The sequence below is a fragment of the Ursus americanus genome, chromosome 5 (assembly GCF_024610735.1).
Source record: "Ursus americanus isolate L20-20 chromosome 5, mUrsAme1.1.p, whole genome shotgun sequence".
Taxonomy (NCBI): domain Eukaryota; kingdom Metazoa; phylum Chordata; class Mammalia; order Carnivora; family Ursidae; genus Ursus; species Ursus americanus.
In genome coordinates, this window is record NC_142131.1 from 31,488,981 (window position 1) to 31,508,505 (window position 19,525).

The following is a 19,525-nucleotide window of genomic DNA, read 5'->3' on the forward strand; positions in this document are numbered from 1 at the left end:
TATGGGACTTCATCAAGATTAAAAGTTTCTGCACAGCCAAGGAAACAGTCAGAAAAGCTAAGAGGCAGCCCACAGAATGGGAGAAGATATTTGCAAATGACACTACAGATAAAGGACTGGTATCCAAGATCTACAAAGAACTTCTCAAACTCAATACACGAGAAACAAATAAACAAATCAAAAATGGGCAGAAGATATGAACAGACACTTTTCCAATGAAGACATACAAATGGCTAACAGACACATGAAAAAATGTTCAAAATCATTAGCCATCAAGGAAATTCAAATCAAAACCACACTGAGATACCACCTTACGCCAGTTAGAATGGCAAAAATAGACAAGGCAAGAAACAACAATTGTTGGAGAGGATGTGGAGAAAGGGGATCCCTCCTACATTGTTGGTGGGAATGCAAGTTGGTACAGCCACTCTGGAAAACAGTGTGGAGGTCCCTTAAAAAGTTAAAAATTGAGCTACCCTATGACCCAGCCATTGCACTACTGGGTATTTACCCCAAAGATACAGACGTAGTGAAGAGAAGGGCCATATGCACCCCAATGTTCATAGCAGCAATGTCCACAATAGCTAAATTGTGGAAGGAGCCGAGATGCCCTTCAACAGATGACTGGATTAAGAAGTTGTGGTCCATATATACAATGGAATATTACTCAGCTATCAGAAAGAACGAGTTCTCAACATTTGCTACAACATGGACAGCACTGGAGGAGATAATGCTAAGTGAAATAAGTCAAGCAGAGAAAGACAACTATCATATGATTTCTCTCATCTATGGAACATAAGAACTAGGATGATCGGTAGGGGAAGAGAGGGATAAAGAAAGGGGGGGTAATCAGAAGGGGGAATGAAACATGAGAGACTATGGACTATGAGAAACAAACTGAGGACTTCAGAGGGGAGGGGGGTGGGGGAATGGGATAGACCGGTGATGGGTAGTAAGGAGGGCACGTATTGCATGGTGCACTGGGTGTTATACACAACTAATGAATCATCGAGCCTTACATCGGAAACCGGGGATGTACTGTATGGTGACTAACATAATATAATAAAAAATCATTAAAAATAAAATAAAATAAAATTCTTTTCCGATAATTCTAAAAAAAAAAAAAAAAAAAAAAGGATGCCAAAACCATTCAATGAAAGGACAGTCTTCTCAACAAATGGTGCTGGGAAAACTATATCCACGTGCAAAAGAGTGAAGTTGGACTCTGGTGTCACATACAAAAATTAAGTCAAAATAGAATCAAAGACATAAATGTAAGACATAAAACTCTTGAAAGAAAATAAAAGGGAAAATCTTCATGACATTATATTTGGCAATGATTTCTTGGGTATGACACCAAAAGCACAGGCAACAAAAGAAAAAAACAAAGAATTTAGACTTCATCAAAATTTAACTTTTGTGCCTTCAAAGACACTATTAAGAGGGTTGAAAAGATAGCCCACAAAATGAGAGAAAATATTTGCAAATCATATCCCTGATAAGAGGTTAATATCTAGAACTCCTAAAACTCAACAACAAAAACAAAGAACCCACATAAAAAATAGTCAAAGGATTTGAATTTCTCCAAAGCAAATATACAAATGGCCAATGAGATACTTAACATCATTGATCACTGGAGCAATGCAAATTAAACCACAAGGAGATACCACTTCACACCCACTAGGATGGCTATGATTTAAAAAGAAAAGAAAAATAGAACATAAATTTTGACAGATGTGGAGAAATTGAAACCCTGTGCATTACTGATTGGAGTGTAAAATGGTGCAGTCACTCAAAAAGTTTGGCAGTTCCTCAAAAAGTTATAATTCTATAATTCTACATATAATCTATACGATCTATAATTCTCATTCGATCTAGCAGTTCTACTCCCACGTACATACCCAAAAGATTTGATAACAGGGACTCAAACAGATACTTGTATGCCAGTGTTCATGACAACATTACTCATGATAGCCACAATATGGAAGGAACCAATTTGTCCATCAATGCATGAATGGATAAACAAAATGTGAAACATACGTGCAATGGAATATAGTAGAGTCATAAAACGATTGAAGTTCTGATATATGCTACAACAAGGATAAACATTATGCTAAGTAAAAAAAAAAAAAAAGCCAGACACAAAAAGACAAAGTTTGTATGATTCCACTTATATTGGATATCTAGACTGGGTAAATTCATAGAAATAGAAAGTAGAATGGTGGTTACCAGGGGCTGGGCTATTTCTTAATGGTTAGAGTTTATGTTTGGGGTGATAAAGTTTGGGTGATAGTGGTGATAGTTACACAACATTATGAATGTACTTAATGCCACTGCGTTGTACACTTAAAAACAATAAAATTTTATCACTTCTTAACTGCTCAGCTGTGCACTAAAAATTTTATTCATTTTATTTAGCATTTATAGGTGTTCTATAGCAGTACTTTTCAAGATATCTATCATATTGTCAGAAATGTAAAATTTCCCAACTTATTTTTTTTCACTTACTGAAGTCCCACTGTGTTTTTAAAAAATATCTAATGCGTTTACAAATATATAACATATCTACTAAATATTTTGTTGGAGTTTTTAAAAAATCACATGGTGCCAAACATAGGTAGTAATTTCTTGGACATCTGCCGTAGCAACATTTTTCTAGCTATGTCTCCTCAGGCAAGAGAAACAAAAGCAAAAATAAACCATTGGGACTACAGCAAGATAAAAAGCTTCTGCACAGTTAAGGAAACCATCAATAACACAAAAAGACAACCTACTGAATGGGAGAAGATATTTGCAAATCATATCTCTGATAATGGGTTAATATCCAAAATTTTAAAAGATATATGCAGCCCTGTGTTTACAGTAGCATTATTTATAATCGCCAAGATATGAAGCAACCTAAGTGTCCATGGATGGATGGATTGATGGATAAAAAGATGTATATATATATATATATATATATATATATACATATATACACACACACACAATGAAATATCTCTTAGCCATAAAAAGAATGAGATCTTGCCATTTGTAACAACATGAATGGACCCAGAGGGTATTGTGCTAAGTGAAATAAGACATAGAAAGATGAGGGTGTTTTAAGTGTCTGCCCTTGGCTCAGGTCATGATCTCAGGGTCCTGAGATTGAGCCCCTCATAGGGCTCCCCACTCAACGGGGAGTCTGCTTTTCCTTCTCCCCCTCCTCCTTGCTCATGCTCTCTCTCTTAAATAAATAACAGAAAAATCTTAAAAAAAAAAAAAGACAGACAAATACCATATGGTTTCACTTACATGTGGCATCTAAAAATACAAAACAAATGAAAGAGCAAACAAAAAACAATATCAGACATAAAAAAAACAAAGAACAAGCTGGTGGTTGCCAGAGAGGGAAGGGCAAAAAGGGGTAAAGGGGAGTGGGAGATACCAGCTTCCCGTTAAGAATGAGTAAGTCACAGGAATAAAAGGTACAGCATAGGGAGTTTAATCAATGGTACTCTAATAGTGTTGCATAGTAACAGATGGTAGCATAGCATAATGAATCACTGTGTTGTACACCTGAAACTAATTTAACATTATGTGTCAACTACACTCAAATTAAAAAAAATTTTTTTTCAACACTGCATTTTTAAGGAGGCTCCACGCCCACGGTGGGGCTTGAACTCAGAGCCCTGAGATCAAGAGTCACACGCTCTGCCAACTGAGCCAGCAGACGCCCCTAAAAAATACATTTTTTAAAATCACATGGTGCTGAAAAGTATGTTTATGGTATGTTTCCACTTGTGTTTTAGTGAAAAGGGACAGATATGTGTTCTATCCACTTCTTTGATACAAATAAAATACTTCTAGAATAATCCATCCATTAGTAACTACTAATAGTGTTCTCTGAAGAATGAAAATAGAGAACTGGGGATCTGAGGTAGGACGACACTTTTATGTTGGTTGAATATTTTATTGTGTGTGTGTGAATTTTTTAAATCTACCTGAAATTTTTTTTAAAAAGGTTGTATTTATTTATTTATTTATTTATTTATTTATTTATTTATCTATTTATTTGAGAGAGAAAGTGAGAGAGAGCAACCAAGGTAAGGGAGAAAGACAAGCAGACTTTGCCCAAGGCAGGGCTTGAGGTGGGGCTCCATCCCAGGACCCTGAGATCATGACCTGAGCTGAAATCAAGAGTCCAACACTTAACTGACTGAGCCACCCAGACACCCCTCAAATCTACCTGAATTTTTTGAGAGGAGCTCCTACTTCTAGCTTCCACTGAAAATTCATCAAATAATACATCTTTTGTTACAAGTTGCAACAGTACTGCTTGAGGTTTACCCAACTTCTCACTTAAAAACTTCTTGAACCCCTGGGCTCCGACTTGCCAGCTTCACGAAGGTGAGCCTAAGCAAGGTTGGAGAGTTGACCGAAGTCCCTTCAGAGATGAGCAGAGGCACCCTGTTCTCTAGTTCTCTCTCTGCTCTCCAGGCAGTACAGCTCTTTCTAAGACATAATCTCAGATTCTCCTTAGAGAGGAAACGGCTGACCTCATCAAAGTTGTCATATCCTCTTTGGTGGAACTCGATACTTCCCCTGAAAGGATGTATCTGAAACTGAACTATAGCAACAAATACATTTCACTGTAAAATAATGATCTTTTTTTCAAAATAAAAATTAGTATTCATTCATGTGAGTTCGAGCTATAGTTACTAGCATAGAATTATCTCCAAAATATACAAAGAAAAACCCAAATTGTATTTTTTTTTAATATTTTATTTATTTGGTTTTTTTTTTAAGATTTTATTTATTTATTCGACAGAGATAGAGACAGCCAGCGAGAGAGGGAACACAAGCAGGGCGAGTGGGAGAGGAAGAAGCAGGCTCCTAGCGGAGGAGTCTGATGTGGGGCTCGATCCCAGAACGCCGGGATCATGCCCTGAGCTGAAGGCAGACGCTTAACCGCTGTGCCACCCAGGCGCCCCTTATTTATTTATTTGACAGAGAGTGAGAGCAGTAGATGGAGTATAAGGCAGAAAGGGAGGGAGAAGCAGGCTCCCCACCGGGCAAGGAGCCCAATGCAGAACTCTATCCCAGAACCCCGGGATCATGACCTGGGCCAAAGGCAGTCATCTAACCAACTGAGCCACCCAGGCACCCCGAAAAAAGCAAACTTTAACACAATAGATACATTATGACTGTGAGTTAAAAAATTTAAAGTCCAAATTAATGTTTTACGATAAGAATATATCTCTAATGACTTTATAATTTTTTAATGTAATGTTCATTGTCTAGATTTTGGTAAAAATTAAAAATTTTAGGAAAAGAAATTGCAAATAAACCACAACACTTCCTCACAGAATAATTCCTGTTTTAGGGTATCGGTAGATTTCCTTCCAGCTTCTCTTTCATCTGTCCTATGTGTGTGTATAGATACAGATACACAGATATCACAGTTATAATTCTGTTTGACTCTCTGAGCATTATATTATAACCATTTTCCATGTCAATAAATATTACTCAAAAACACATTTTCAAATGTTAAGTAATATTCCTTTATAACGAAATAACATCATTTCTTTAGCTATCCTCCTATTTTTGCACATTTCCTTTTTTCTGCTCTATAACTTGAAGAAAAGCCTGATATGCCAAAGTTGTCTGTATCTTTAATCATTTCCACTGGAAAATTTTCTAGAAGTAGAATTACCGGTCAGGAATTGTGAACATTTTAAGGAAACATTAGGCCTATTTCTCTCCCAAAAAAGGAGGTGTACTAATTATTGCATCAATGTACACTCCTACCAAGCCTATAGGTGTCTGTTTAGCTTCTCCCAACACTGGGTATAACTGTCTTTAAAGTTCTGTACTGGGGACACCTGGGTGGCTCAGTGGGTTAAGCGTCTGCCTTCGGCTCAGGTCACAATCCCAGCATCTTCAGGAGGGAGCCTGCTTCTCCTTCTGCCTGCCACTTCCCCTGCTTGTTTTCTCTCCCTCCCTCTCTCTCAAGAATAAATAAATAAAATCTTAAAAAAATAAAAATGAAGTTCTGTACTAGAAGCATCTGGCTGGCTCAGTCGGTAGAGCATGCTAATCCTGATCTTGGGGTTGTGAGTTCGAGCCCCATGTCGGGTGTAGAGATTACTTAAAATAAAATCTAAAAATAAAAATAAAAATAAAATTCTGTACTAAACACACATCACCTTTCAATTTAAATATCTTAAAATACTGGAGATACTGAAGAAGGTTTAGATGTTTACTGACCGTCTGTATTTCTACATTGTTAACATTCAAGATTTGTATTTATTTCCCAAAAAACAGCAGTTATCTCACCTCCGAGCGTGTGAGCGCGTTTTCTAGGTGCTGAGAGAGCAGTTATGCAGAGTTACCACAAGAGGTCCCTAGCACACAAATTACATTAAAATCTGAAACCTGTTGGGCTTGAGTCTCAACACTCACATCTTCATGAGTGGACAGGTTCATTAATTCTGGTTTTAAGGGCCTCCCAGAAAGTGTTCTGGCCTAATAAGAACAGGCCTCTGACATAGACAAAAATTACTGAAGAGAGCAAGAGACAGTAGCTTAGTGGTTCAGAAGGCTCTAGATGCTGCAGAGTTGAACTTCTCTGCACTCCACCTGCCCGAATCTCCTATAAATTGATTTTTCGTGTTAGATATGGTCACTCTCAAATTTCAACAGAAATATAGTCACTTTCAGTGTGAGATGCGCTTCGGTCATTCATTGGATTGTTCAGCAGTTCTCTTTGTGTTTAACTAGAAGAAGGGTGTCTTTTTTTTTTTAACTCAACAAATAATAATTTACCACTGTCCTAGGTACTGGGAATGTAATGATGAGCAAAACCTGACACTATCCCTCGCCTTACAGAGCTCATACCTGCAACATCAGTCCTAGCAGCTCTAAGCAGACTCTAGAAATTCACCCCCAGATGCTTTAGCCTCGATAGGAGACATCGTGCGCAGCCCACACAGGAGGCGACTGCTGCTCTGAGGTTCAGAGCGATGTCTCCATGACCCGTGATTATATCCTGGTCTGTCCTGAATGTCAAACCATCTGGCTCTGTATGATAGCTTCTTAAAAACTTTGCAATATAAGGGGCACTTGGCTGGCTCAGAGCATGCAGCTCTTGATCTTGGGGTCATGAGTTCAAGCCTCACATTGGGGGGTAGATTGTACTTAAAATGCAAACAAATCTTAAAAACAAAACAAAAACAAAAAAAACCCAAACCTTTGCAGTATCATATACCAGTACCTTAAAGAATTCAAATTAAACAGAAATATGAGTGAGAAAAATGAAAATCACCCATAATCACAGTCTTCACAGATGGCTATTTTTATATTATTTTATAGATATATCATTACATACACATTTGACAAATACTTGACTATTCACTATGTAGAAAGCACATTTCAAGGGCTGTGTCATAGTCTGCTTGGACTTCCATAACCAAATATCATAGACTGGGTGGTTTAAACAATAGAAGTTAATTTTGTCACAGTTCTGAAGGCTTAAAGTCCAATAGATTTGGTGTCTGGTGAGGGCTGTCTTCCTGGTTTGCAAAAGGCCCCCATCCTGCTATGCCTCACACGACTTTCCGCACTGTGGGTGCAGGGTATGGACAGAACTCTCTGTTGTCTCTTCTTATAGGGACGCTAATCCTATTGAACCAGGGCCCCATCTTTACGACCTCATTTAACCTTGATTACCCCCTTACTCCAAAGACAATCACACTGGGAGTTAGGGCTTCAACATATAAATTTGGGAGAGGGAGGTGGTGGGTGTTACAAACATTCCCCGATAACAGGCTGTGAATAAGGCACAATCTTCGCCCACATCTCACTAATGCAGGAGTTAATAGACCCCATGTTTCTGCTTCTTCGTGTTTTGCTTACTTTATCATCTTCTGGACTTCCACTAAGTCTGGATATATATCCAGGTAAGGAGGTAAGGAGAGAAAATGAGACTGAAGAAAATTTTGTTTCTCTCCTGATTTGAAAAACATTCTCTGGGAAAGGAGGTTGAGGCTCTCAGCTACTCCAGAGATCCATAACGGAAGACCACATCACTCATTTTCTGCCTCTCCTCTAGGGGAGAAGGTGTTAACTACATAATACACAGGCCCCCCTGTACATCGGTCTGCTCTACGAAGGAGCAATAATTCCAAGTGGGGCCAGATTCATTCACTCAGAGCATATGTACTGACGACTCACACTGAAATAGGGTCTCCACCCTTGAGGAGCTCATGGCTCTAGGGAACCAGTAACAAGAGTGCAGTGTGAGAAGTGCCACCTAAGATAGAGGGAAACCCAGGAAACTGGAGGAGAGAAAAGACACCCAAAAAGGCTTGAGAAGAACCTGCACCCCACGGAAGTCTGAAGAATGCTGGAATTGAGCTGGGAAGGGAAGGGGACAGGCAGTTCAGGGAAGGCAGCAGGTGCAAGTGCGCGGACTTGGGACGTCTCAGTTCTGGATGTGCAGGGGTGGCTGGAGCAGGGGGTGCCTGCAGGGGAGGGAGATGCAAGGAAAGAGAGGTGGGGCCAGATCCTGAAGGGCCTTGTGTGTTGAGCCAGGAATTGGAATGATATCCTGAAAGCCATGCTTACTGCTAAAAGAAGCAAGAGAGTGATATGATCTGGTTTTAGAACGATACCTGTAGTGGGCACCCAGAGAAGGCTTTGGAGGAAGGGGTGGGACTGGCAAGAGTGGAACCAGATGGGCGGCTGTGGGAGATACTATCTGTGACCTAGCCTTTATCCGAACTCCATGTCTTCTCTATTAACAACAAGAAAAAAGAACACTCTGCTACACATCTACTTCCTATCTTCCCTTGCAACTGCTGTGCCAAGTGTTGTGGCAAAAGTGGAAATCCACTGGGAATTCCTAGTAATGTTTCACTTTTCTAATCAAGGAGCTGCCTTCCCTTCTCACCACTTCTTCCCACCTGGCATGCGGTCGTGAATCTGGAGGTCGGTCCTTGCTGACTTCCTAAGCTGCTCTACCAGCTCTGTACTGTTAACTTCCGTTTGGCTAGACGACTGTATTTGGGTTTCTGTCATATCCAGCCCAATACAGCCCTGATACAACTGGGATTTTTTTTTTTTTTATTTCCAGGTTTTCTTTAAATTCTGGTTAGTTAGCGTACATAGTAATATTGGTTTCAGGTGTAGAATTTAGTGGTTCATCACTTACAACACGCAGCGCTCATCCCGGCAAGAGCCGCTTTAATGCCCATCACCCATCTAGCCCACTCCGCGTCCAGATACAATTGTTATTACAGCAGTTCAGGTAAAGAAGTAAAGAGAACCTGATCACCTACTATGAACTGAAGCAGGGAAATGATGCTAGAGGTGACAGGGTTAATTCACAAGCTATTAAGGAAGCAGAATCAATAGGACCTGGTGACTAATTAGATATGCCTATTGGGGATTTTCATCACAGAGATGACTTTTCTTTCCCTCTGAGTTGCAGGACCCCGTATCCCCCTGTCCTCTTCCTTCCCCCCACCACTGTGTTTTTATCTCCCAGCATTTTCCCTTCCCCACCTCGAGAAGCTGACCAGGAATATTATGTGTCCTTGTTCAGGGGCATGTGTAAAGTTGGCCCTAAAAGACAGCCCACTTTCCTGGCTTTTGCTGAGAAATCTATGTTCACTTGGGGATTATGCTGCTCGTTTTCCAGGAAAAGGAGACTGACCACTCATGCCCTTCTGTGCAAAAAACCAAACCCATGAGAACAGCTGGAGAGCTTTCCTGAGACTAAAACAGGGGATGGAGGTGTGTGGTCTCCTCTGGTGTTTCCTGCCTCAAGGAAGGACCCTACCCGGTAGTGAAAACTGCTGACCTAAAACTCGTCTTTGACTCATCTCTCTCCTGCATTCTCTCTATGATTTGGCCCATCACCTAGTCCTTTCTAGTTTTTTCTCTAAATTATCACCTGTGTCCCTCTGTTCCCCAGAACTGGGGTTACCTCTTGTGGGAGTCCAACCAAGAGACACAACCAAGCCAAAGAATAGGAAATGCAAGAGTTTTACTTGGAACAGGTAAAGAAGAACACTGAAGATATTTCCCAAAGTGTCTCCCCAAACAACAAAAACAACAAAACCGAGGAAGTTTTAAGCTGAGGGTGCATACATATGAAGAGGCTTGCACAATGAGGAAGTCCGCATGCAGTTGAGGCAAAAGTCATCTTAAGGTGACAGAGTCCAGGTCTTAGTCAATGCAAGTCCTGAGGGCCGGCCAGGGTCAGCATCATCAGTTCTCTGGTTCTAGCTGGTCTGGTATTTGAGCGCTCAAAGGAGTTTGGATCCTGCAGAGATAACTCAAGAATGCGTGAGGTTAATCTTTACTTTTGAACCAGCACGGGGAGTTTTACCACTGATTTATTGTCCCTGATATGATTAGGCTATTTCCTGGCCTGATAGTGGCCTTGTGTTCCTACATTCTTTTGTCCCCTTAAAATCATTAACTACTGAGATCTCTGCTTCTGCAGTTTCAACATCTCCTAAGAAGTTCTGCAAGAAATGTGCCTGGGCAAGTAGCGCGGATCAGGCAGGGATCACAAGATGGCCAGGGGCCTGCCATGACTTTCGTTAAGTCAAGAAAGCTATGTTTCGTCTTTCTTTTTCCAGGGACCTCTAATTCTTTCTGCTTATACCTCCGGTTCTTTTCAATTCCACTGCGGCAATTCTAATCCGAGCAAACATTTCAACCCTGGCCTGCTGCAAAATCCAACGAGTCTCCAGACCGTGTTCCATAAAATGATCTTTTCCAATTTATAGTATTTTAGAAAGGATACAATATTTTATAAAGGGTTCTATTTTTAAGTAATCTCTACACCCAGCTTGGAGTTCGAACTTACAGTCCTGAGATCAAGAGTTGCTCTACCAACTGAGCCAGCCAGGCGCCCCAGGATACAAATATTTTAACATCTTCCCTTTGCTCTTAAAATAAATAAAATGCCTTCACATGTCCTCCAAAGACTGACTTCTCTAGATCAGGAGCCTCACATCTTCACCCTCCACCCTGTGTCTGAACTCCCACCGTGGTGACCTGACGGCACCAGAATGTTCTTTCTCCCCTCGAGAACTTAATCTTAGCCTTTTCTGCTGCCTGGTAGGGACTGCTTAACTGCCAACACACACACACACACACACACACACACACACACACACACGCACACACACGTGTTCTGGCTAACTTCCATTCAACTTCAGATTTTAGCCCAAATGTCATTTCTTTGGAGAAGCTTCCCCTGACCCCACCTCACTGCCCAGCTAAATCAGGAGCCCTGATTTTTAAGTCCAGTTTTTTCATAGCGTGTTTTCAGTGTGTATTTGTATGATTATTTAAGCATCATAATTTCCACAGAAGTAGGGACGGTGCCTGCACTCGTCATCCTTCCAAGGTCTGGTAGCATGCCTGCCCAGAGTGGACATTTGACAGCTATTTGTTGAATAAAGGAAGGAAAAGAGGGAATCCACGGTAACCACCGGGCTCCTGGCACAAGCGAGCAGGTGAATTATGAAATTCAGTTCAGCATGATTCGGTTTAATTCTTAGGAAAGAAAGCGTGAGGATGTGTGCATGCATGACAGAGATCTGGAAGAGGTACGCTCTCCTCTGGCTCTCTGAGGATCCCACAGGCTCCTCTGTGGACGGAATTTGCCGTCCTATTATAACTTATAGTGCACGTAGGCAGAAATAACGTGTGTGGAGGCAGCATTCTGAAAGCAGGCTGAGTTTGCTCATTTAGGGGACCTATCTGGACTCGATCTAGACAGTATGATACATTGGAAGGTTATCTTAAGATTTTATAAAGATGACAAAACAATTTAGTGATGATTGGGTGTCCCTCTAGGTTCCTGATGTAATAAATGGATCACTCTGGTGCCTGATGCTGGTAGTTGAGGAGGCTGTGCATGTGTGAGGATGGGGGTATATGGGAACACTGTGCTTGCTGCTCAGTTTTGCTGTGAACCTCAAATTGCTCTAAAAAAAAAAAAAAAGTCTATTAGGGCACCTGGGTGGCTCAGTTGGTTAATCATCTGCCGTTGGCTCAGGTCATGATCCCACGGTCCTGGGCATTGGGTTCCCTGCTCAGCGGGGAGTCCACTTCTCCCTCTGCCCCTCCCCCTGCTCATGTTTTCTCTCTCTCTCTCTCTCAAATAAATAAATAAAATCTTTTTAAAAACCTAATATCTTAAAGATAACTTACACAAAAAGATAAAATCATGATTCTCAGAAATAAAATGAACACGTCAAAGATTATGGGTTTTTGTCCCCCCGCCCCCACCCCCAGAAGTAGGGAATCTGGCAGATGTTAAAACTGGAGAAGTCAAAGAACATACACATTGATAAAGCAGGAATGGTGCAATGAATGTGCAAATGGAGGCAAAATGAGCTTCCTCCACAGTGGGGGAGGGAAGTCAATTGAGCCTCTGTTGAACAGGGCAGAATTTGCATGCCTATAGGCAAGAATCATTTTACATTTCTGTTATCTAAAGAGTTACAAAAGAGCCCCGGTAGAATCAGGATCTGTGAAGTGGAAGGGTGTATTATTATGTCTGCCACTGAAGCACGCGTTCTCTCTACACATACATACAACAAGGCATTAATGTGATATGGCCCCACATGAGGGGAATCCCCTGTGTCTGCACAGGCTGTGTTTAATCCCCTCAGGATTGCTTCTTGAGGACCCCACACAACTTCCATCTCACATGGTGTTGGTAGATGTAGGAAAATTGAATAGCAGCCCGACATTTCTACCAAAATATCATATTCATCCCCCAGGCAGTAGCAAGGCACTGACTTCCTTGTTCCAGACTTTCTTCCCCCTCCCCATCCTGAAGAGAGAGAGAGAGAGGGCGCGCTTGTATGTGTGCCCAGTGAGTTGGGGGAGGGGCAGAGGGACAGGGAGAGAGAGAATCTCAAGCAGACTCCTCCTTTAGTGTGGTGCCCGCTGAGGGGCTCTGTCTCATGACCCTGAGATCATCACCTGAGCCAAAATCAAGAGTCGGTCTCTCAACCGACTGAGCCACCCAGGCACCCCCAGACTTTCTTATTAAAAACAGTTTTTTGGGGGAATAAATTTCTATACTGTAAAATTCACTTGTTTTAAGTACATGATTCAACGATGGTGAGTAAATTTACACAGGTGTGCATCCACTTCCACAATCCAGTTTTAGAATATTTTCAGGACCCCAAAGAGAACTTCCATGCCCATTTGCAGTTGATCTCTGTTCTCATTCCAGTCCCAGGCAGTCAGAAATACCCTTTTTTCTTTATAAATTTGGCTTTTCTGGACATTTTTATAAAAGGAATTATAACAATATGTGTTTTTTCATGCCTGGCTTCTTTCGCTTAGTATAATTATTTTTAGTTTTGTCATGTTTTAGCATCTTTCAATGGTTCAAACTTTTTATTTCTAAGTATTCCATTGTTCGGATATAACACATTTTATCTATTCATCAGGTTATGGATTTGGGGATAATTTCCACTTTTTGACTATTATGAATACTACTAAGAACATTCATGTGCTAATACTTGCGTGGAAATACAGTTTCATTTCACTTGGGGAAATACCTAGGAATGGAATTGCTGGATCATATGGTAAACATATTGTTTTAAAATGTTGGTTTTATTTTTACTCACATTTGGTGAGGCCAACAGATCGAGAGGTGATTTCCATTGAAAAGATATTCGGTTACTCTTAGTTCCCTCCATGCCATGCAGGCCCGCACGGGAAGCACCACGTTGGTCAGGAGGCAGAAAAGGGAGTACATGGGCAAAGGAATTTATTATGGGATCTGCAGGAAGGAACAGGTGAGGCAGGGTCAATAGGTTTAGGATTGGCTAGTTTGAATAATTTCAGGGAGCTCTGGGGCATTGGGACTGTCTCAGATTGTCCCCTACTTGACCTTGAGGTGATTAGGGAAGGGAGATAATGGCTTTTATAAGTGAGAGCTCCATAAAGAAAGTAGTTGGGGTACTGGCTTTGGATGGGTTGGTTTGCATATGAAAGGCACCTTGTAGTTTTACTATCTCTAGGAATTAACTAGACCTGAGAGGGGCAGTCACCCTAAAATCTGTAAAGCCCCAGATGTCAAAACGTTAGACTAAAAAGACATACTTAATACACATATGTTTAACTCTTTAAGAAACCGCCAAGCGGTTTTCCAAAGTGGTTATACCATTTTCCATTCAGCAATGTACAAAGGTTCCATTTTCTCTACGTTTTCCCCAGCGGTAATTATTGTCTGTCTCTTTGATTATAGCCATTCTAGCAGGAATGAAGTGATAGCTCATTGTGGTTTTAATTTGCATTTCTCAAATAACTGACAATGTGGAGCATCTTTTTATGTGTTCATTGGCCATTTCTTTATTTTCTTTGGCATAATATCTATTCAAAAATTTGCCTGTTTTTAAATTGGGGTTTTTGTCTCCTTGTTAAAAAAAAGTTTTAAGAGTTCTTTATATATTCTGCTATCGGATACGTGGTTTGCTCCCGCCCAGCATGGCCACTGGGGTCCAAGAAAGAGCATTCCAAAAGACACGAAGTAGAAGCTACTGTTCCCTCTATGACCTGGGTTTAAGTCCCAGAATGTCCCTTCTGCCTCATTGTCTTGGTCAGAGTTAGTTACAAGGCAGCCCAGATTAAAAGGGAAGAGAAGTAAGTTCCTCTTCTTGTATGGGGAGCAAAATGCACACACAGGGAAGACACGAGTTGATTGTGGCTATCTTTAGAGACTGGATGCTCCTCTTTCATGTACTTTAATAATTCTCATATTTGTAATAAATTAAACATATGGGTATAATAAATGAAACTTATGAGTATGGTGGATGTTAAGTTATTTTTGAGTAATCCAATATAATTTTCAAACTTACAAAACTCTTATACCTCAACTCAAGATTTCAAATCTGAGTCAATTATTTATTCATTTTATTTTATTTTATTTTAAGATTTTTATTTATTTAATAGAAAGAGAGAGAGACCACAAGCAGGGTGGGTTGTAGGCAGAGAGAGAGAGAGAGAAGCAGACTCTCCACTGAGCAGGGAGCCCAATGCCCAGGACCCTGGGATCATGACCCGAGCCGAAGGCAGACACTTAACCACCTGAGCCACCCAGGTGCCCCTATTCACTCATTTTAAATTGAAGTCACAAAGTTCATCAGTTAGATGCTCTAATTTGCCCAATTTTCTTAATGTTCCAAACACTTTAAATACCAAACATATACAGATTGTTCCTTGTGGCAGACAGACCTGAAAGTGAGCCCCAATATTTTCCCATCTCCTGCTGTGCATTCTTTAGTTTAATCCCCACCCCTTGGGTGGGGGCAAGACCCATGAATGCTTTTAACAGATAGAATATGGCAAAGGTGGTACTATGTCAGTCCTTTGATTAGGTCGTAGTATATGGAAAAGATGATGGGATGTCACTCCATGATTGTGTTACGTTATAAAAGACTCTGTTATAGCAGACTGGAATGAGAGATTTTCCTTGGGTTTGATGAAGTAAACAGACATGTTGGACAAGCCAGCTGTGGACTGAATATTTTTATTACCCCCAATATTCATATGTTGAATGCTAACTCCCAATGTGATGGTATTAGGAGGTGATTAGGTCATGAGCATGGAGCTCTCATGAATGGGATTAGTGGAAGCCCAGAGAGCTCTCTTGCCCTTTCTCTGCCATGTGAAGATATGAGTGAGTAGAAGGCATCAGTGTGCGACCTGGAAGAGGGTCTCCACCAGACCCCCACCATGCTGGCACTGTGCTATCTGATTTCCAGCCTCCGGAACTCTGAAAAACCAATTTCTGTTGTTCACCTGGCCTATAGTCAATACTCAAAATAGTTGGAGATAATGGGGGAATGCTTTTTTAAATTACCCTGCCAAGCCATGAATCAAGTATAGGGGTGGATAAAGACATTCTCTTTTCTTAAAGTCTGCCAGAAGCTGTGCTTCAGCAAATACGGAGAGCAAACCAGGGAAAAGAATATCACTGGATCCAGGAAAAGGAAACACAGCAGAAGAGAAACAGTTTGATAGAGAAGGGAATTCTCAGGATGATAGCTATGCAGTAGGGCTTCCCAGCAAGCAGCCCATACAGACTGCAGTAGGGGGGTGGTGTGCAATGGGGGGAGGTCTCCAAAAAAAAAAGGAAATAGATTATCTAACATGCTTGTGCACTGTGGGGAAGGGAAAAAGTCTTACTGAGAGTATTTGAAGAACAGATGGACCACTTTGGAAAACAGTAAAGATAGGTATGTAGAAAACAGAATTTTAGAAATTATTAATTCCAGGAAAAATTAAAAATTCATAAAGATACAACGTGTAATTACTAGGATCATCATTAAAGCATATTTACGCAGCCATAATAATACATCGACTGTTTTTTTAAGTTTACTTTTTTTAGTAATCTCTGCACCAAACATGAGGCTCAGACTCACCACTCCAAGACCAAAATTCTCATGCTCTTCTAACTGAACCAGCCAGGCACCCCAATATATCGACTACTGATTGATCTAGAATTTTTTATCCTGGAGGAGAAGGGAAGTAGGAAGTGGCAATGTAATAGACCAATTCATCATCTACCTAAGAGGAAGTTGACTGATATCAAATTGATAAATCAAGAAATAGCAGTATAAATATATTACTTAGAAATATGAGGATAGGCACGCCTGGGTGGCTCAGTCCCTTAAGTGTCTGCCTTCAGCTCAGGTCATGGTCCCAGGGTCCTGGGATTGAATCCTACATCAGGCTCCTTGCTCGGCGGGAAGCCTGCTTCTCCCTCTGCCTGCCACTCCCCCTGCTTGTGCTCTCTCTCTGACAAATAAATGGATAAAATCTTTCAAAGAAAAAATGAGGATAAAAAGATGAGAATTTTTTTAAGGAAAAAAAAAGCTAAATTAATTCAAATTAGGTGCCTCCAGGGAATAAGGGACAGAGATTTTCCTTAAGATCTTTTAATACTAATTGAGTACCTAATACTATTTTGAAGACTGCAGTCATCAGAGTCAGTGGTCTCCCAAAGAGCCATATGACAAGGCCTTTCCTTGCTTCTCCCAAGACCCCGTTCCATCATTACTGCTTCTTTGATTTTGGTCATTAGTCTCTCCCTCTCCATTGGCTACTTTCCCTCTGTTTATAACGGTATCCAAGAACTTCCAGCTTGGCAAACTGACTGGCCAACTTTGGCTTCTTTCCCTGGATTCTGATTTCATTTCTTGGCATAGGGTATTGTTGGAATGCTATCCACTACTGATGAGCCCTTGTTGGGCCAGCTCCAGGACCTCCCACGTGTGGGTATTTGTCGGGTACTCTGTACACCGCAGCTTGGGGCACAGAGAGCCAGCCCTACCTGCAGTGATGGGCATTTTAGAAGTCAGAAGTACAATCACTGTGGAAATAACTAGAAACAAGAAGGGAAAGAGAAAAAAGAGTCAAGGGTGACAGCAAAAGATAGCAGGGCCATTACTGACACTGGGAACTCAAGAACAGGACATTTGGTAAGGGAGGTAAAGAATATGATAAATTTGGCTTGAAACAAACTGAGTTTGAAGTTTGTAGAATTGAGTGGTAATCAGAGTATAGTGGACAGATGAATCATGATCCAGAAACAGTGAAATATAGTGGGTAAGGTTTTAAAATTAACGTGTGCTAGACTCATGTTCTGGCTCTACCCGTTACTAACTGAATGACCATTGGTAAATTACTTAGCTTCTCTGAAGCTCAGTTTTGGTTTTGTTTTTTTTTTTTCATCTGCAAAATGGGGATTGTATCTTGATGAGACAGCAGGCCTGACAAATTTGAGATGTCACCAGGGAAAGGCCACATGAATCAGAAAGAACAATCTGGCTAGAGTTGGAAGACTGGGTTAGAGATGTCAGGACTGCAGATCAGTATCCTGAGAGCAGTACTGCAGAAGGTCGAGGATGGTAGGCTTGAGGGGTAACTGAGGGAGGGGGCAACTAGGGGTCGAGAGCCCCGAGACAATTTAGGAACTACTTGGGAGATAGAACCAGCAGGATGCCGTGATTTATGGGCTTGGGGCGGGGGGTGGCAGAGGATGTCAGTGCTCCACCTGTATGCTTCCAGATCCCTCTGCCATTTTCAGGTTGTGCTTTCACTTCCAATAGGCAACACTGGCAAGGAGAACCAGAAGTACCTGGGATTTCCAGCTCCCCGAGGAGAGCCCTAGCAAATGACTCCTGGGGCAGAAGTATAACTACTCCAGATTCCGTGCTCCTGGTCCAGACTGCTCTGAGGTATGACTATCTCCAGAATCCTCATGGAGTTGAGCCTAAATTGCCCTGCATGGGATTTTGTTTGATGTCAACTGCTTGCTTCGCTTCCTTCTCTTCCAGGGCTCTCTTTCCCACTCCCATATTGGTTTTTTGCTGGCAGCACTTCCTGATTAATCATTTTCACATGAATCCTCATCCCAAGGTCTGCTTCTGGGGAGTCCATCCTGAGACAGTGTGATAGTCATTAATGCTGCTTATTAATTTTTCTACTCTCTGTCTTCTGGGCATGCAGTAGGGGTTTGCTTCCTGGCCTCCGGTGGTGGGGTGAGGGAGCCACGTTACCAGCTGTAGCGGAGGGGATGTGTGTTGCTTCTGAGCTGGGCATCATATTGCCAGAATGAAACCCCTCAGAGCTCTTTTTCCTCTGTTGTGTTGACCAGAACTGTTCCAGGTAGCGACTACTTTATCAGCCTGGGACGAGAGTCAGTGTGATGAAGGGGAGCAGAGCCCCAGCTCTGACTCAGCAGTCGAAGTGAAAAATAAGCTTTCGTCGTGTTAAGCCACTGTGAGGTGGGAGGTGTTTGCTGTTCTGCAATATGACCTAGGAAATCTTTTTTTTTTTTAAGATTTTATTTATTCATTTGACAGAGAGAGACAGCCAGCGAGAGAGGGAACACAAGCAGGGGGAGTGGGAGAGGAAGAAGCAGGCTCCCAGCAGAGAAAGGAGCCCGATCCGAGGACCCTGGGATCACGCCCTGAGCCGAAGGCAGACGCTTAACGACTGAGCCACCCAGGCGCCCCTGACCTAGGAAATCTTGACAGATATAGAGGAATGAGAAAAAGAGAAAAATCAGGGATGACTGAGATTTCTGACTTGGGCTATTGAACGGATGAGGTTAACATTCTTTGGGACTGGGAAAAGCAAGGAGAAAGAACTTTGTTTACTTTTTTTAGGTGGGGAATTAAGTGCAGTTTTAAACTTTCTGAGTTTGAGATTCTTTTTTTTTTTTTTTAAGATTTTGTTTATTTATTTGAGAGAGAGAGAGAGCCAGAGAGGGAACACAAGCAGGGGCAGAGGGAAAGGGAGAAACAGGCTGTCCGATGAGCAGGGAGCCCGCCGTGGGGCTCAATCCCAGGACCCTGGGATCATGACCTGAGCTGAAGGCAGATGCTTAACCTACCGAGCCACCCAAGCCCCCTGAGTTTGAGATTCTTGTGGAAATCCAAACTGAGATGTTGAGAAGAGAGTTGGTTCTGAGTCTCTGGAGAGTGATGTG

At 41.6% G+C, this 19,525-nt stretch overlaps 1 long non-coding RNA gene across 1 annotated transcript in view; it reads left to right on the plus strand.

The window, feature by feature from the left end:
* LOC148110068 (uncharacterized) overlaps positions 1-18,263 on the plus strand; it is a 97,596-nt gene extending 79,333 nt beyond the window's left edge. The window contains exon 3 of the long non-coding RNA XR_015724323.1: positions 18,141-18,263. This is a non-coding gene — a long non-coding RNA (uncharacterized LOC148110068). The remainder of the gene's footprint in view (positions 1-18,140) is intronic.
* Positions 18,264-19,525: the final 1,262 nt, after the last annotated feature.